The sequence below is a fragment of the Rosa rugosa genome, chromosome 6 (genome assembly GCF_958449725.1).
Source record: "Rosa rugosa chromosome 6, drRosRugo1.1, whole genome shotgun sequence".
Lineage (NCBI taxonomy): Eukaryota > Viridiplantae > Streptophyta > Magnoliopsida > Rosales > Rosaceae > Rosa > Rosa rugosa.
This window is the reverse complement of record NC_084825.1, coordinates 7069139-7087235: the sequence shown is the minus strand read 5'-3', so window position 1 is coordinate 7087235 and position 18097 is coordinate 7069139. Positions and strand designations below refer to the sequence as shown.

Sequence of the window (18097 nt, the reverse complement as noted above, 5' to 3'; positions counted from 1 at the left end):
CGCAGACTACCCTATGTAATGATCAAGATTCCCCATACGGGCCATGCGAGTGACTAAGTTTCTCGTGCAATTAAGGGAATGTGTTGGGTGTGCAGGAGCATGCAGTCACCTTTAATTGCAGAAAAACAAGAATATATCATCATAATTCCATAAGTGCGCCACTATTGCGGAATGATCGCGAAGATACATTTAAGAAGCATATCCAGCCGTTCACATCCAATGGGCAATCAACTTTGCCAATATTCTAGCAATATCCAAGCCGGCAGATAATTATTACTATTAAGAGTGTTGATTTATTTCAAGGCCAATCACTGTGGCATGGTGAATATACAACAAGTAGCCTTTATATAGAGGCTAAAACGAAATACAACGGACACTCAATTAATTAATCTCTCAGATTATCAAAGTCTCTCAGGAGGAAACCTATCTTCAACCTAGTTGAAATCAGCGAAGCAAGGGTAACGCCCTCGCAACCCAGCGAAGCTAAAGTCACACCTTAGCAAAACCCGTGCTTTCTCCTACTTCCCAGTTATTGCTCTACTCAACCTACAACGTTGAATATCGATTTGGTGAAGCAAGAGACCACACCACAAGTCTTTATCCGTAAGGCAGAAGTCCTTATTCGTAAGGCATAGAAAACAACATTGTAACGAGATTGGTGCTCTCCTCGTCCACAGCGTTTGTGAAGAAGTCAGGTCAAGGGACACCCCGATGACACCCCACGGTGTTGGCACGCCCGCGCACTCAAAAGAGACAGTTTGCAACCACAAATAGAAGACGAGCCAAACAACTGGATATGTTTGTAATTTTATGTCGAGTTTTGTCTAAAATAGTCTTTTTCCTTTTAAATTGGGTAAATAGACACACTAATCTCTTACTGGAGTAAATAGGCAATTGTTGGGCTCAAATTGGGTAAATGGTCAATATCTCTATATTTTAATCGTTTTATTGGTATAAATCAAATAAAAGATTTCGTTAATTAGATATGTCATAAAGTGATATTTCTGAAAAAAGAAATGAGTCAGATAAGTAAATTTAATATTGAAATTAAAATGTTGGTGTTATGAGTAGAAAGGAATCAAAGGATAAACAAAAAAAATAATAGGATAACAATAGCCGCACCCTTTTAGAATCGGAATCTCATAAACGTTTTTTTCTCCAAATTAAATTATAACTTTTCGAAATTGAGGGGCTCCATCACTAAATTCTGCAAATTGTCACTGTTGCTGTTTGTTTCATTTCATGTTTCCTTTGTTCAAACTTGTTTAGGTTGACCACAAACTGAACACGTATACATTCTCAACTTTGTTTAGGCTGTGGCTCTCTTCTCAACTTCACTTCACCAAATTCAAAACAAAAACCCTTCGGAAAGGTCAGTTCTTCTCCTTTCTGTCTTTTACAGTTGAGTCCTTTTTGTTTTTAACTATTTGTTTTTGCTGTGAAAAGTGAAAAGTCATCTTCTTTCCCTTCAATTCCTCCTCGATGGTTAAATATTAATGATTCTTTGCATTTCCTCTCTTCTAGGTTCTCTCAGTTCTCTGGGTTTCCATTTCTGAATGTTTATCTGAATCAACTGAGAATATTCAATTGCTTTGAGATTTGTTCTTCACGTCTGGACTAATCTCGGCTCTTAAAAGCGGTGAAAGTCTGAATCTTTCAGCTTAGAAAGAGGTAGAGTTTTTTATTTAATAACTTTTCATTTTCTTTATGCATATTTAGGTGGCAAGCTTCAGAAACTATGATCTTGTATGTGCTTGATTGAAAAACTATGATCTAATCTGATTACATAACATGTGAAGCTTAAAATGGCATATGCTCCAATGCTATTGTAGATACCATATCCAGTTGGTTTATGGCTTGGAAATCATACTCGATTAGTCAATAGAAAGCTTGAAGATGAACTTAAGTTACCAACATAGTTGAGTAGGCAAATAGTAAGAAATCATAGTACATTAGGATTATGTGGCGAATGTTTTGGATTGTTATTTGAATTTGAATCTGTGCATAGGCTTTTCGTCTACTATCAATACCAAAGATTAGGCTCATTGTGTATTAGGGAGTGGTTCCTTTTTCCAGATTGAAGCGGGATGGATATAAACAAAGAAACCAAGGAGCATGCTTCGTCAGACGGGACAATGGGGACAACGGCAACTGCTTGATTCTATCCTTCCAACCGGTGGTTTTGCTCATTCCTTTGGTCTTGAGGCTGCAATCCCAGGTCGGATGTTCTCGGGTCCTGAAGATCTCCAAACTTTCGTAATTCATCTGTTAGAGAAATACTGCAAGCTTACTCCTTCTTTTTGTGTAGTCTACAACAATATCACCTGATTTGGAGACCTTGCGGAAACACGACAAGATGTTGGACCCAATGCTAACTAATGAAGTGGGTAGAAAGTAGAAACTAGAAAGGCATCAATAGCACAAGGGTCTGCACTCATGAGAGTAGCTGCAGCAGTGTATTGAGAAATACCGTCTCTTAAATCTATGAGGGAAACTTCTTTATGTAATGGAGTCGTTTCTTTTCACCGTGCTCCTATGTATGGGCTTATATGTGGATTGCTTGGGTTGGATAGCAGAACTTCCCAAAGAGCTTTCATGTTTATCACAATGAGAGATGTTATTTCTGCTACAACAAGGCTGAATTTGGTCGGATCCCTTGGTGCAGCTGTTCTGCAACATCATATTGCTCCTATCTCTGAAGCTATACTGAATCAATGGAAGGACATTCCAGTTGAGGAAGCATGCCAAACTGTTCCTTTGCTTGATATCGTGCAGGGTTGTCATAGTTACCTGTTTTCTAGACCGTTCTGTTCTTGAAGGCCCAAATAGACGCATCGACTTGTGGAGCCTGCCTGAAATTTTCATATATAATGTAAGCCCTGAAAATTTGGTCATATTGGGAACGCTGGATGAACTCTCTAGGTTTGTATTACTTTGTACATAGCTGACTCAACTGTTCTACCATCTTAGAAGATCGTGTTGAATCCAAAAGTAGTACCATCAAGCATTTTATGCACCTGTTCTCTTTGAGGATTAAAGAATACAAGAGTGACACTCCAACACAAATATGGTTAGTTTTGTAATTGGTTTAATTATAATTGGATATTGGATAAAATTTCAGTGATGTCCTATTCTTATTTACATATACATATACATTTAGTGCTTATTTACTGTCCACTATGTGCAATTTCTTTTGCAAGTGAACTAGTTTTGTTCCTATCTTTTACTTTATGGCATATGGGAGGTTTGAGATCACATGGGCTGAATTTTATGGCATGTACGTATATCTGATCACAGCTAGTTGTTGAGTTATGCTATACGTATATTATTATGTAAATCTATGCAATTGGAGTAGGGATGAAACGGTAGAAGGATACTTCTTCAAAGTTTAATGGTTCAGTCACTGGTCTTATTATTACAATCGTAAAGCTTTGGACGTCAATGAACAATTTTCCTGTTAAGTGATATAGGGAAGCCAGTTAGTCGTTTTCTTCATCTATATATCTCATATCATATTAGGTCGTCATGGAAATCTGTTAGCTTAAACTGCTCTATTGTTTGGTTTGAGATCATATAGGCTGAATTTTATGGCATATAAATATATCTGATCACAGCTAGTGTTTGAGTGATGCTATATGTATATTATTATGTAAATCTATGCAATTGGAGTAGGGATAAAATGGTAGAAGGATACTTCATTTAACTTCAATGGTTCAATCACTGGTCATAGTATTACAATAGTAAAGCTTTGGACGTCAACGAGCAATTTTCCTGTTAGGTGATTTAGGGAAGCCTGTTACTTGTTTCCTTCATCTCTATCTCTCATATCATATTAGGTCGTCATTGGAAATCTGTTAGCTTAAACTGCTCCATTGTTGATTTCAGATTGATTGTTTCCTTATATCTAGGTCATGACTCTTGGATTTTGTTCCAAATTTGTTTCAGAGCCATGCGATTAGAAGTTTGTACTGTTTTATGTTTGATCATATGGAGCTGGGGGAAAAACTCAAATTCGCGGGATGCATATTTGGTTAGAATAGGGTCTGCCTTTTTTGTTTTCATTGGATTGATAGTGTTTAGACTCTCCATTAAGAAGGTAACATGAAAAAGAAAAAGCCTGTTGTCAAACTTGGATCTAATAAGCATAGCTCAATTTTCAAATTCTTTCAAAGTAAAGAATACATTTTTTGTATTATCTTGGTTCATATTACGGCACAACTTGTGGAAACTACTACCTAAAGATTTGCAACCAGTTCCTTATTTTTTATCAATCTGCTCCAAGTTTTGATTTAGTCATTAGTTGCATGCAACTTGGTCTTGTCTGTGCAGAAGTTTGAGAGAATCTCTTAATTGGATATAATACCTTGATGAAATGGTACCCCTCCCTCCCTCCCTCCCTCACTATTAATATTCAGGTGTGAAAAGGAAACTGTTCTAGGTAGCGACGGTTAGGTAGCGACGCGGCAACCAAAAGGGATATTCCCTCAAATCCCTACCTGCTGGCATAAACTATGACCAAGGAGATTAACCCATTTCTGTTGACACTCACTTTTCAAATATTCAAATAATCGATATTTTAACAAACTTAAATCCAAAGCATAGATTGTTTACTTTGTATGCTGTTATTTACTGCTGACTAAAACCAAAACAGAGTATTGAGTGGAGTGAATGAGTAAAACTAAAATGAAATTCAGTGGTTCTGCTGATGTACACATGCAAAAGTATTGTTGGGAGGGAAACGATGAGTATTTTATTTTTGCCAGTCTGGTTTTCAGGGATGAAACAAATGTCATCAAAAGTATTGGTTGGAGGAAACGGTGCAAGTAACAACTGCTGTAGCAGAACTGCCATCCTCCAATGACGTTTACAAAGATATGAAAGATTCAATTTCTCATGGTTGCCTTCTGGATTAGTGCCAAGAGTGCTGCTTGCCTTCATCTGGTCTCTGTAATTTAACCTCTCTGAACCTAAGCAATTGCAATCTTGTTGAAAGATCATTTCCCAATGACATTAGCTTCTTACTCTCTTTGGTGGCATTAAATCTGAGTGGAAATTTTTTTATCAGTCTTCCTGCAACCATTAGATCACTTGTGAAGCTTGAAAATATTAAGTTGGAGAATTGCAGGAGACTTGAAAAGTTATGTGTAAGGCCGGATGGTTGTTCTTCAATGGAAACTTGATGTATGTAATTTCAGCAGTTTGGAGAAATCATATTTCAATTTCATCAATTGCTTTAAAGCAAGCTCTGATCCCAACTTATATGGTTCTGACTGATGCACAAATAATCAAGAGGTTTTTTTCCTCTTCAAAATCTTTTGTTTTTTTGTGTTTTCTTTTTTAAGCTTTTCTCGCTCTTCTACTAATTCTTTACTAGTTTTTTTTGCAGTTAGCAAGTAAATCTAATATGATAAGGATAATTCAATTATGAATAGCAGAATAGTAGAAAATTTACTGCTTGCCTTCGTGTATAGATGATAGATTTATAAATGCAATATATTAAATGAACAAATTCGAGGTATGAACTCACTACGCTTGAATTTTGTAATTAAAAAAATATATAACAGCAAGAGAAGTTTAACAGGTCACTTTATATGATGGAAAATTATCTATCTTTACTACTATAAATGCAGACCCTCTTTTAGTGTTAGAGGGCGTCACCAAATTGTGAAGTGCCTATAATACCCTTCAATAACATAATTATCAAATTAAATAAAATATAAATAGATAAAAGTATAAATTAAAAATCTCCACTGACAGAAACGACATCGCGGAGTTGCTCAATGCCTTCTTGATCTGTGTCCATCCCATCATCAGCTACCTTTTGCTTCTTACTTGATGGCCGTGGTGGCGGAGATGCACTACGCTTGTTAGGGTTTTTGACAGGAGGAAACAGAGGGTTTGGGAAGAATGGTGAAAACCCCATTGATGAAGATTGCCCAAGATTTCTATAGGAAATTTGGTTTCTTGAGGCTCTAGTTAAATGGAATCTAGTAGCTGATCTTGCGAATATATAATTCTGACGAGAAAAGTTTGATGAGCACAAGCAGAAAACTCACCCAAAGCACAGAGAAAGGTTTTATATACAGTTTTTTTTTTTTTTTTTTTTTAATAAAGCATCATTATTTCATTAAGGACTTAGAAGATTACAATCATGGATAAGTACATCAGAGATGCAACTAGGCACCTGGCGTTTCCAGGTATCTTTACAGTTCAACTCAAAACCAATATTAGCTAATCGGTGGGCCACCATATTGCTGTTTCTCGGTGCATAAATGATCTGCACTTCTGGATGCTATCCAACACCACAAGGATATCATCAACAATGCTTCCAACCTCAGAAAGGTTAGCACCACAGTGAGAAATGTCTTGCACAGCTGCAAGGCAATCAGTCTCCAGAATGGCCTTCGAAATACAGAGCTACTGCAGAAAGCCCAAACCTTCCCTTATAGCCATCAGTTCTACTTGCTTTGCCGAAGTGACATGCTGAACTGACTGTGCAAAGGCCGCAACAAATTGACCCGTAGAATCTCGAACCACACCACCGAGGCCACCTTGAGTTAATGAAGGTAAGAAAGCACCATCAACGTTTAGTTTAGGTAGAGAGTTTGGTGCTGGTTTCCAATGCACAGCAGTCTTCGGGTGTTTGTTGGCAGAGGATGCACGGACTCTTTGAAACTCCTCAAGCCATGTCATTGCCCCTAGAGCGCTGAGGCAGGTTGTGAACTTTCTTCCCAGAGTACCTTATTTCGATTCTTCCACAAGGACCATATACACATCTGAAGCCTCTAGAAGACATCCATTTTTAGGTGTACTGCCCTTTCAAGCATCCATTCTTTGAAATCCATATTTGTTTGGAGAGTGTGCTGCTACTAAAAGGTGGAGATGAGAGAATTTTGATTGCAACTGGGCACTTCCAGAACAGGTGGGTAGTATCTTCCATTCGATGTTTTGCTGGTTCCATGGGTATTGCTACTGCCCTAGAAGCAGAGCTTCAAGCCATAATTCATGCAGTTTCAATAGCATCAGGAAAAGGATGGACTTCTCTCTGGATTGAGTGTGATTCAGCGGTAGCCAGTGGCGGATGTACTTGGAAGGCTATCTGGGCTCAAGCCTAGACAAGATTTTGGGCTAAAAACCTTTAGGTATATATATATATATATATATATATATATACCTTTCAGCCCAAAAAAAAAAATATATATATATATATCAATCCGCCAGTCCGCCACGACTCACTCGCGTGTATTCCCAGTCTCCCATAGCCACAGCACTGACAACAGCTCACAGCCTCACACAGGTAGACTTTCGCTTTCTCGTAAACGAGGTATGTCTATCGATCTCCCCTGTTTTGAATTTTAGATCACTGTTCTTCAGTTCTTCTTCCTGCTCTGTTTTTCCCAATGGGGTTTTCTCAAAGAAATCCTAGATCTCCTCTCGCCGATTCTGAATTTCTGATGTAATTGACTAATTGTGAGTTGAGCTTTTCTGTATAAGTTGAGGATTGGGGGAGAGAGAGAGAGAGAGAGAGAGAGATTCCATGTTAGCTGAGGTCTGAGGATCTTGATCATGGTCGGTCACTCGGTTAGTCGGTGGATGCTTCTTTCGGTTGGTATGACCGTATGAGAGTTCGTTTTGTACTTCTTTCGTTATGTACTTGGAGTCTTGGACACTTGGTATGAGAGTTCGTTATGTACTTGTGTTATGTTTAGGTTTTTTTTTTTTTTTTTTCTGTTTTATAACAATGCTAGTTAATACTTCTGTCATTCTTATTCTGATGCAGGAGCATCCAAGAGGCTTTCCAATTTAGTTTAGGGTTATAGTAGTTCTTGTCAGGGTTTTGTTTCCTTTCCCAGTTCTGAGGGCTACGGTATAATATTTGGGCAGTTTTGGTTGGATCGGAGGTGGTACAGATGTGCCTACCAGAAAAATTCTCAGTTATTTTTGATTGGATAGGGGAATATGTATGAGAGTTCACAAGTTCTGTACCGACTGATGTCTTTCTTGATAAATTACTGGCTAAAAAAAATTGTGTACTTCTAATTAGCCTAGACAACAATTGAATCCTGGATCCGCCACTGGCGGTAGCAATTCACTTTCTTGTCAATAAAAATTGCTCAGTCCCTTGGCGTCTAAGTGTTGATTGGGTCAATTGTTGTACTATTCTCTCCTCTATGCAGATCCGTTTTTCACATATTTATCGAAAAAGGAATCAAGTGGTTGACTGCTTAGCTAACTATGAGGTGGATCATAAGGGGCATTATTGGTGGGACTCTTGCCCTCCTTGTGCTTCAGCTGCCTTTGTTCACAATCTGCAAGGTTTACCAAATTTCTGTATTAGCTGATTCTGATGTGCTTGATAGATTTCATGCAAACGTGGTTTCTGCTGCATGGTTGCTATATTCATCAGTCTATAACTATTTTTGCTCAATGCTCACTTTGAGTACTTTATTTCATTTTGTTCTCACAGAGGTTTTGGTTCTTGTCCCCCTCTTCCTTCTTGTGATTTTTTTTCTTTTATTAATAAAATAAAATAGAGGGACGGGTGGTGGGTTCTCGGTTGCGATTGGGGGGGGGGGGGGGGGAGGGGGTGGCAGAAGATGTACCAAAGCAGGAATCCAGGACCGGTCATGTGAGTTGATAAGGTCTGCAACCCTCTCAATATCCGAATGTGGTGGGCGTTGTATCCTGTATGAAGGGCAATTGGGAATCAATTCATCTTGCCATACTTTAATCTGCCTACCATCTCCAACCCGCCATTTCACCCTAGCTTTAATCACTGGTCTACCAGCAATGATGTTCCTCCAAGAGAATGATGGGGCCTCTCCAAGTTCAGCATCCCAAAAGGAACAATTGGGAAAATATTTTGCTTTGTACAGTTGAGCAATAAGAGAATTAGGGGGAGAAACAACCCTCCATCCCTGCTTGGCAAGCATAGCTAGGTTGTGGGCATATAAATTCTTGAAACCCATGCCACCTTCCCTTTTAGTTGGACATAATCTTTCCCAACTTCTCCAATGGATCTTCTTCTTTGCATCGTATCACCCTAGAAAAACGAGCCACAAAGTTTATGCAAATTATCACACAGACTTTTAGGTAGTAGGCAACAATTCATAGTATTAAGAGGCATGGTTTGTGCAACAGCCTTAATAAGAGTTTCCTTACCTGCACTACTCAAGATTTTTGCTTTCCAGCTCACTAGTTTCTTGGTCATTTTTTCCTTGATGTACAGAAAGTTTGCAGTTTTGGACCTCCCAACTCGCAATGGGAGACCCAAGTATCTGTCATGTTTATCTACTCTCTTCACTTCAAGAATGGATGCCAACACACTTTGCTCCTCCATAGACACATTCCTCCTAAACACCACACTACTCGATCTTTTGAAAATTTATTTTTTGCCCTGAAGCTCTTTCATAGATGTTGAGGATTTCTCTATTAGACTGACATTCAGTAGCATTAGCAGCTCCAAAAAGAAAACTATCATCAGCAAAGAATAAATGATGAAGTGTAGGAGCTCCCAGACACATCTTCAAACCCTGGATGACACCAGCCTCGACTGCCTGAGATAAGAGAGCTGAGAGACCGTTCGCACAAAGAATGAACAGGTATGGAGACAGTGGATCACCCTGTCGGATGCCTCTAGCTGGTGTAATGACTTCAGTCGGTTCTCCATTTACAAGAATAGCATACGTAACTGATTTCACACAACTCATCACCATGTTTATCCATCTTAAATCAAATCCCAATTTGGTCAGTATAGTCTGCAAGAAAGTCCATTCAAAGCGATCATACGCTTTGGATATGTGTAACTTGAGAGAGAAGAAATCTTCTTCTTGAGTTTTCAACTTATACATGAAATGTGCAACCTCAGTTGCCACCAGGGTGTTGTTCGATATCAATCTTCTGGGTACATAGGCACTCTGCAAAGGAGAGATAACTTCGGGTAGCCATCTCTTTAGTTTATTGGCAAGCACCTTGGAGCTTATTCTGTACAAGGTATTGCATAACGCTATAGGATTTTTAATCTTCGAGATTTGACACAGATGGGTAAAATTTGAGGCCTCCCAAATGTCCCCTGTTTCAAGAAAGTTACGAATAGCTACACATACATCCCATCCCATCCACAATATCGATCCTAGTATTTTTGGTAGAAGAAAAAGGACATACAGTCTGGCTCTGGGCTCTTGGAGGGATGCATTTGGAATAGAGCTCGTTTAATTTCATCCATGTAGGGCAGTAGCTAGCAAATCATCATTCATATGTCGCAGAACCTTCATTGGAGTAGCCCGGGATATTTCAGATAAGGCACGATCATCTATACCTTCTGTGGCAAAAATCTCCTTATAATAATCAACTAGCATTCTTTTAACATTATGAGGCTCATCCTGCCATACACCGCCTTCATCAGTGAGCCCTTTGATGTTGTTCCTACTCTTCCGGTTCGATGCCTTTCGATGGAAGAAAGCAGAGTTCCTGTCTCCATCCTTCAACCAAAGTGCACGAGAACGCGGCCTCCAATACGTTTCTTATTGAGCCAGAATTTGACTATGTTTGATATGTAGCACTTGCTGCTCTTCGTATTGCTATGGCGAAAAAGGCAGCCTCATAATATCTTCTAGCTTTGCTCTGATAGCTCTTAACTCCATTTTCTGTTTCTCAAACTCCAATACAAGCCATTTCAATAACTGCTTCCCAGTAGCCGCGATTTTTCGTCCCACTTGGTGCAACATATTCCCAGTTGTAGGCTCTACCCCCTGCCTTTGAATGATAGCAGTGCATTGCTCATTCCCATGCCATATTTCTTCAAATCTAAATTTTCGGGTGGGTTTCCTGAATCGATTCTGAGTTCAACAAGAAGAGGGTAGTGGTCACTCTTTGGGTGGAAGAGTGAGAGTTCTGCTATAGGGATGAAGGTTCTTCCATCTATTGGACTGGAAACTGCGATCAAGGAATTCCTTGGTAAACTTATTGGACGAAGTGAACCAGCTGCCAACAGACCCTATATCCTGCAGCCCACAGTCAACCATTGTTTGCCTGAACGCAGCGATGGGTGCTGCAGCATGACGTTAGCCTCCAGATTTATCAGCTTGGCAAAGGATCTCATTAAAGTCTCTCTCCATTAACCACGGTATATCACATCCTTCCGCAGCCAAAGCATGGAGTAGATCCCATGGTCTACTTCATTCTCCCCTAGCAGCAAAAGCCATAAGTCCCTGTGAGTCTATACACAACAGGCTGCCCGGTTCCTTTATTTCGACATTAAAATGGTGTGGAGATTTTGTACACAAAATCAACATGGATATTCCCATTCCACAGTAGTGCAAGGCCCTGCAGACCCTCCTCCTGTGGGTAGCAGATATGCCCTACAAAGCCAAGCTTGTTGGCAAGAGAAGCAATATGCGTAGGTTGGGCTAAGGTTTCCGCCAAAAAGATCAAGTTTGGCTTTTTTAACTGAACTAAATCAATAAGAGCCCTTTGCGTTTCATTGCAAACGATTCCTCGACAATTCCAAACGAGAACATTACCATGTAGCATCCCTACACAATGGAGTACGACGCACGTCAGGCGTTTTAGGGGCAGAGCACAAACCCTAGCGGCGCTGCTTAGGAGGTTTAGAAAAAAAGAGATGATCAAGTATCTAAGTCAAAATTGTGTTTTATATACAGGTTGAAAAAGTCTGGAGCTCTATTTATTTTCTTTTCTTTTTAATTAAAAATAATATATTATATCTTTTGGGTGAGAAAAAATAAAGAAATTTTACCATTAGAAATGTTTTCTTATTTTTAACAAAAACAAAAACCCGAAGGTTGCCGTCAACTCTGTGCTACCACCAAAGTCGGGCTTTACCCGCACCGCCTTACACCGAAATGCATCAAGGAAGTGTTCTAGTTTGGAACTGTCGAGGGATTGTTAACATGGAGACACAACGTGCCCTCATTGATATGGTACAGGCTAGAAAACCGAGTCTGATTTTCCTTTCGGAAACCCTAGCCAGAAAGAATCTCATTGACTCGCTCACTAGCAGACTTGGTTTCAAAAGGGGTTTCTGCGTTCCCAAGGACTCCCAGGGGCTGGCCCTATTATGGGGTGATGAGACTCACATGGACATACGTACGTACTCTCCTAATCATATTGATGCGGAGATTGGAAAGCCGGGAACGGATCTCTGGAGATTTACGGGTATCTATGGTGTAACGGCTCGAGGAGGGAGAGATCGTACTTGGTCTCTTATTCGGACCCTTGCTGCACAGCAGTGTAAATTACCATGGTTGACGGCAAGGGACTTTAATGAAGTTATGTCCGAGGCAGACAAGTCGGAAGGACCTCCTAGATCGGCTGCAGCTATGGCCAGGTTCCGGCGAACCATATTAGTCTGCAGATTCATCAATATGGGTTTCGTCGGTGCCCAGTTTACTTGGGCTAACAGGTTTACGAAAGAGAGACTGGATTGGGGATTTCAAACAACCCAATGGCAGAGCAGGTTCCCGTTTAGTCGGGTAATGACCCTACCTTCATCAGAGTCGGACCACAGTCCTTTGCTGATAGAAGTCAAGGCAGAGAGGCTTCCTAATTGTAAATGAGTTCGACACTTTTGGTTTGAGGAAGCATGGTATGGCAGAGAGGAGTGTTTCTCCATTATTCAACAGGAATGAGCAAGACCATCTATCAGAAATGCACTAAGGCAGTTAGGGCATAAAATCAAGAATGCAGGATGGAGATTAATGAATTGGCATAGAACCGATTTTGATAAACAGAAGGTGGAGATGCGCACCATCCAGGAAAAATTGCATGATATTATGAAGCAGCCTTTTTCTACTGAGCAGTTTAAGGAACAGAGGCAACTCCATGTTCGATACAGTCGATTGCTTACCCAGCAAGAACAATATTGGCGTCAAAGATCTAGAGGATTGTGGCTCAAGGATGGTGACATAAACTTGGCGTTCTTTCATCGACGTGTTGCCAATAGAAAAAGTAAAAACACCATAAAGGGTCTCATGGATGAATGAGGAGAATGGCAGACTACTCCCACGGAAATTCAGCGATTGCTCATGCAATATTATAAGGAAGTTTTCTCCAATGAAAGCGCTGATAATGCAGCCCTTGAAGAGATTATAGGCGCCACTCCCAACAAGGTCACCACCTCAATGAATGAGGAACTTATGAAGCCCTACTCTGATGATGGAATTAAACAAGCCCTGTTCTAGATGCACCCATCCAAAAGCTCGGGTCCTGATGGTATGTGTCCATTCTTCTTCCAAAAATATTGAAATATAGTTAGTCATGATGTGTGTAATGCAGTTAGATCTTTATTGGAGCAAGGAGAAATGTGGCTTGAATCGAATTTTACACATCTTTGTCTAATTCCCAAGATCAAAGACCCAAAGGTGGCTGCTCATTTTAGACCAATTGCACTTTGCAATGTCATGTGCAGAATTAGCTCTAAGATGGTGGCTAATAGGCTAAAATTAATACTCCCAGAGATTATTTCCCCTTTACAAAGTGCTTATGTACCGGGAAGATTCATTTCAGATAACACTTCAGTTGCTACAGAGGCGGCTCATTTTATGCACAAACTCAGAATGCAGGAGACAGGTTTCATCTCCTTAAAGTTGGACATCAGCAAGGCATATGACCAGTTGGAATGGTCCTTCTTAGAAGCTATGCTTACAAAATTGGGTTTTGCTCCACAAGGATTCAGATTGTCATGACTTGTGTCACAACTGTCAGGTACTCTATTTTAGTGCATGGAGAACCTACTCCACAAATTAAGCCCTCTCGATGTATAAGACAGCGTGACCCGTTGTTATCACCGTACCTTTTTATTCTCTGTAGTGAGGGACTATCTGCACTGATTTCCACAGCTGTGAGTAATGGTGTTATTCAAGGACTTACTATGTGCCCACAGGCTCCTACTCTTCATCATCTTCTCTTTGCGGATGACAGTATTCTATTCCAGACAGCTACTAGGGAAGAATGTTCCCAGTACAGGAAAATTCTTGACACATATGAGAAAGCCTCAGGGCAGAAAGTAAATTTTAAAAAAAGCAGCGTTGTCTTCAGTAATAATGATGCTCAAGACACTCAACTAGAACTGGCTTCTCCGTTGGGAGTTAAGTGTGTGAAAGAACATGACTGATACTTGGGACTTCCCATGAGAGTTGGAAAGTCCAAGACAGCCATCTTTGCCTATATCAAGGAGAGACTCACAAAGAAATTGGTGAGTTGGAAGAGTAAGATTCTCAATTCGGCGGGCAAGGAGATACTAATTAAAGCAGTGGCACAAACTATGCCTCTATATGCCATGAATTGTTATCTATTGCCCAAAAGGATTATGTGACGACATACACCAACTATGTGCCTCTTTCTTTTGGGGAGACACAGATGATCGGAAGAAGATTCACTGGAGAAGCTGGGAAAGACTTTGTCTCACCAAGCAAGAAGGAGGTATGGGCTTCAAAAATATTTATACTTATAACTTAGCTATGTTTACAAAGCAGGGCTGGAGATTAATCACAAATGAAGACTCTTTGATTGCTAAATTGTACAAAGCAAAATACTTTCCACATTGTTCCTTTTGGGAGGCTGAGTTAGGGGATTCTCCATCATATTCGTGGCGAAGTATTATTCAAGACAGACCTATGACCAATTAGATGTTTGGAGCCTTTGAAAGAAGTTCTACATTCGAAACAGAAATGTTTTGCTTTAATTAGCATGTCAAAGATCAGTTTCAGAGTGACTTTTTCTTTTCTCAGGCGGATCTAGCAAGAAAATTCTTTAAGGATGGAAGGCCTTTAGATTTGGAAGATAGTTTTTTTAATCTTTTTTTGTTTTGATGATGCCCGCAGTCTGTTATGGACTTCAAATACTGCTCTTTTATTAGTATTTAACTCGATGCTTAAAACTTTAAAATTAGATACAAAATATTGTCTTGGAACTGGTATAACCTTTATCTTTTCTACCTATTGACCTTCAACCACATGCATTATTCTATATTTGACCAAATCAATCATTAACTTATGATAGATCCTTTGATTGCAAAATTAATCATGTCCATATCCTCATTAGTCATTACTACTGCATAAGTCGATCTCCTCCAAAAAAGCAACATAGAATTAGTACTACATGGCCATGTTTGTTACAAGGGATTGGATGGGATTGGACTGTCTTATTTCTTAAAACAAGAGTTATCCCATGTTTGGCTGAAATAAGGACTCAATTAAATGAGACTATGTAGTCCCCGAAACCACCTCCACACCTTCTTACACAGAGACTCCGAAATTCATCAGACTCTTGAAGCAGGTCTTATACAACGCCAAATCTCTTCTCCATCGTTCTTCGCTTCAGCCTCGTCTCTCACTCATTTTTTCAAGCTTCAGTCTCCTTCGATTGCTCTTGTTCAGGTTCAATTTCTCTCCTTTCTCATGTTCTCTCTCTGCGTTGATCATTGCTCTCTCTCTTCTTTCTCTATCCACCGTAATTTGTTTTATTAAAGACTATGGATTGATTATCTATTGTAATTTGTGTATGGGTTGTGATTATTTTACGGATTGATTAAGGATTTGGTGTCTGGGTAGCTTGATCTGCTAAGAATTTTGATCAATTTCATGATGGGTTTTTTTTTCCCTTATAAACACGTTTGTGCTTCTCTCTTTTTGTTGTTCATTGATTTGGATGTTAGAATTGCGGTATGTCATTGAGTTAGAATTGCGGTATGTCATTGAGTTAGAATTGCTATATATTTTCAACTGATTGCTATATACTAATTACTATTCAGAGTACTCCTTGAATAATTCTTTGGTTGTATTGTTGCTTAGGAAGTTTGTTATGTTGCCAATTTCTTATTGATAGAGCTCTCAATCTCTCATTTCTGGAAACACTTTAATTTACTGAACCTCTGATCCCATTCTCTAGACAGCAAAAACTAATGGCCTTATGCTTATAACAATTTCTAGTTCTGATAGGATAACTGAAGTTTCAATTTGATACTTGGTATTATACTGTCTTGCTATATATGAATGCTACGTGTATGAGGGTCAGATGGTGTGGGTTGCATTTAATTGTAGTCAGTAGTCACTGCATAGATATGCTAATGACCCCTTCTCCAGATACATCTTCTTGCTCATCATGTCATCAACGAGCCTCGAAACATATATATCAGTTGTCTTTGCAGTGTAGCGAGCTCTAGATCGAAGAGAACAAAACAACCCTTATGTACTGCAAGAATGATTTCATTAACTTTGCCTCCAATAAAAGCTGTAGTCGTAATTTATAATAGCACCAGGGCCTCCAATAAAAGCTGCAGTAGGTTTCTAGTATGGATGAAGTTGGCAATTAATTAATTTAACTCGATGGTCATATCTATGCATATATGAATACTACTGAAGTTTTCATCCTTATCATCATCCATCGCTGTTCCAAGTTGGTAATATATACCTTGTTTATGTTTTATACTGGAACTAATGAACAAACACTTAAATGTATTTAATGTTTCTGTGTGATCTTGGTTATGAGATGTTTGCTTATATGTGTTGGTTACTGCATATTTGTGTTTTCAATCTTACACAATATGGATATGATTATATGTATGGTTGTTAGAAAGAAAGAGAGCAATAATGGATATGATAAATCTTCTTTTTCTTTCAATATTTATTTGCGTGCTTGATCAGATCAGTTGATAATGTATGTGTCATCTAATAATTCCAATTGCATGAAATCTCATGCGGCAACTGTTGATTTTTGCAGGTGATGTATGCATTCCTTGATCAGCCAAATGGAAATTATGGATGAAGTTTGATCTTGGTAAGGGCAGGGGAATGGATGTCTGCATCAAAACAACAGTTAAAACAGATAAAATAAGCTCAGACACTTGTGGCTCTAATGGGAATGCCATACTGTAACCCAAGCGTAAAAAAAGAAACTGAGGTCTCACCATTTAAGTTCAAAGGGAAGAGGAAGAACATGAGCCTTGCCTTTTGGAGATAGGAACATTTTGCTGTTAGTTTTGTATTTTGTAAAGTTCAGTCACCAAACTATCAATGTATGTTAAAATATTCAATGAAAATGATCTTTTAGTACATTAAAAATATTATCTCTGATTAATAGATAATATTTTGCTCAAAAATATTGTGGTATTCAAAATTAATTTAGTCTAGTACACTATCAAACATGGGATATCATTATTGTGATTATTCTGCTCTTTAGTCCTACGTAATACCAAACATGGGTCTAATATTACTATAGCATAAGCCAGGTTAGAGGAGTCCTGGACTGTTATAGAAATTAAGGTGGGGCATAATAATCCTGTGAAACAAACATAACCCATATGTTTTCTACTAAAAACAAACGTCCAATATATATTGTTTGTTCTTTTATTAAGTAAAATTTGGTGTTTGCAGCTTATGACTCATCTTTTAATGCAATGACTTTAATCCGCAACAAAATCTTCTGTTAGTAAGGTACATTAGAGCATTTTACTGTACATTTAAATTGTTTTACTTTCCTGTACTTTTGAATGTTTTGAAGTGATCACATTAATTCTGTCATTAAAATGGTAATTCTAAGCAGGGGATGATGATTGAATTTGCTAATTACAAACTCGATTGATTATGTCGCCAGTGGAAAGAAGCATGTTATTGTCTTTCAAGCTAAGACTTTCGAGGATGGTAGAGAATTAATGTAACTCCTTTGTGCCCCATAGCTTTGACTTCTTCAGTTGGTAAATATTAAAGCATTTTTTTTTCTAATATAAGTCATCCTTACTAGCAAAGAGAATATCAGTAGAAGTGACATTATTTTGTAATGTGTAAAATGATAAATTTTTCAGTCATAGATTTTTATAATAGGTGAAATGATATATAGAATAATTCCTGCATTCTCACTAAGTCAATAAAACCATAGTGATTAAACTCGTGTATACCTACCATATAGACACCAACCATAAAAGTAAAACTTCATAAAGGAGAAAATTACACAGTATACAACCTAGGCGCCTCTCTTACCGCACCAAACCCTAGAAAACCCTAGATCCAACTTCGGCCTCCGGTGTTGGTACTGTGGTCTATCAGTGATAGTTTTTGTCTATCTCTTTGTCATCATGTCC

General features: G+C 38.8%; 1 protein-coding gene, 1 long non-coding RNA gene and 1 pseudogene across 3 annotated transcripts in view; all 3 read left to right on the top strand.

Annotated features, from left to right (window-relative positions):
- The window catches only part of LOC133713438 (disease resistance protein RPV1-like), a 68793-nt gene that overhangs the window by 33029 nt on the left and 17667 nt on the right, over positions 1-18097 (top strand). The gene's annotated exons all lie outside the window — the stretch shown is intronic.
- LOC133713859 (urease accessory protein F-like) lies at positions 1422-3177 on the top strand (annotated as a pseudogene).
- Positions 15129-17072, top strand: LOC133718574 (uncharacterized). The gene is made up of 2 exons (XR_009850383.1): positions 15129-15398; positions 16741-17072. It is a non-coding gene; the product is annotated as an uncharacterized LOC133718574 (long non-coding RNA).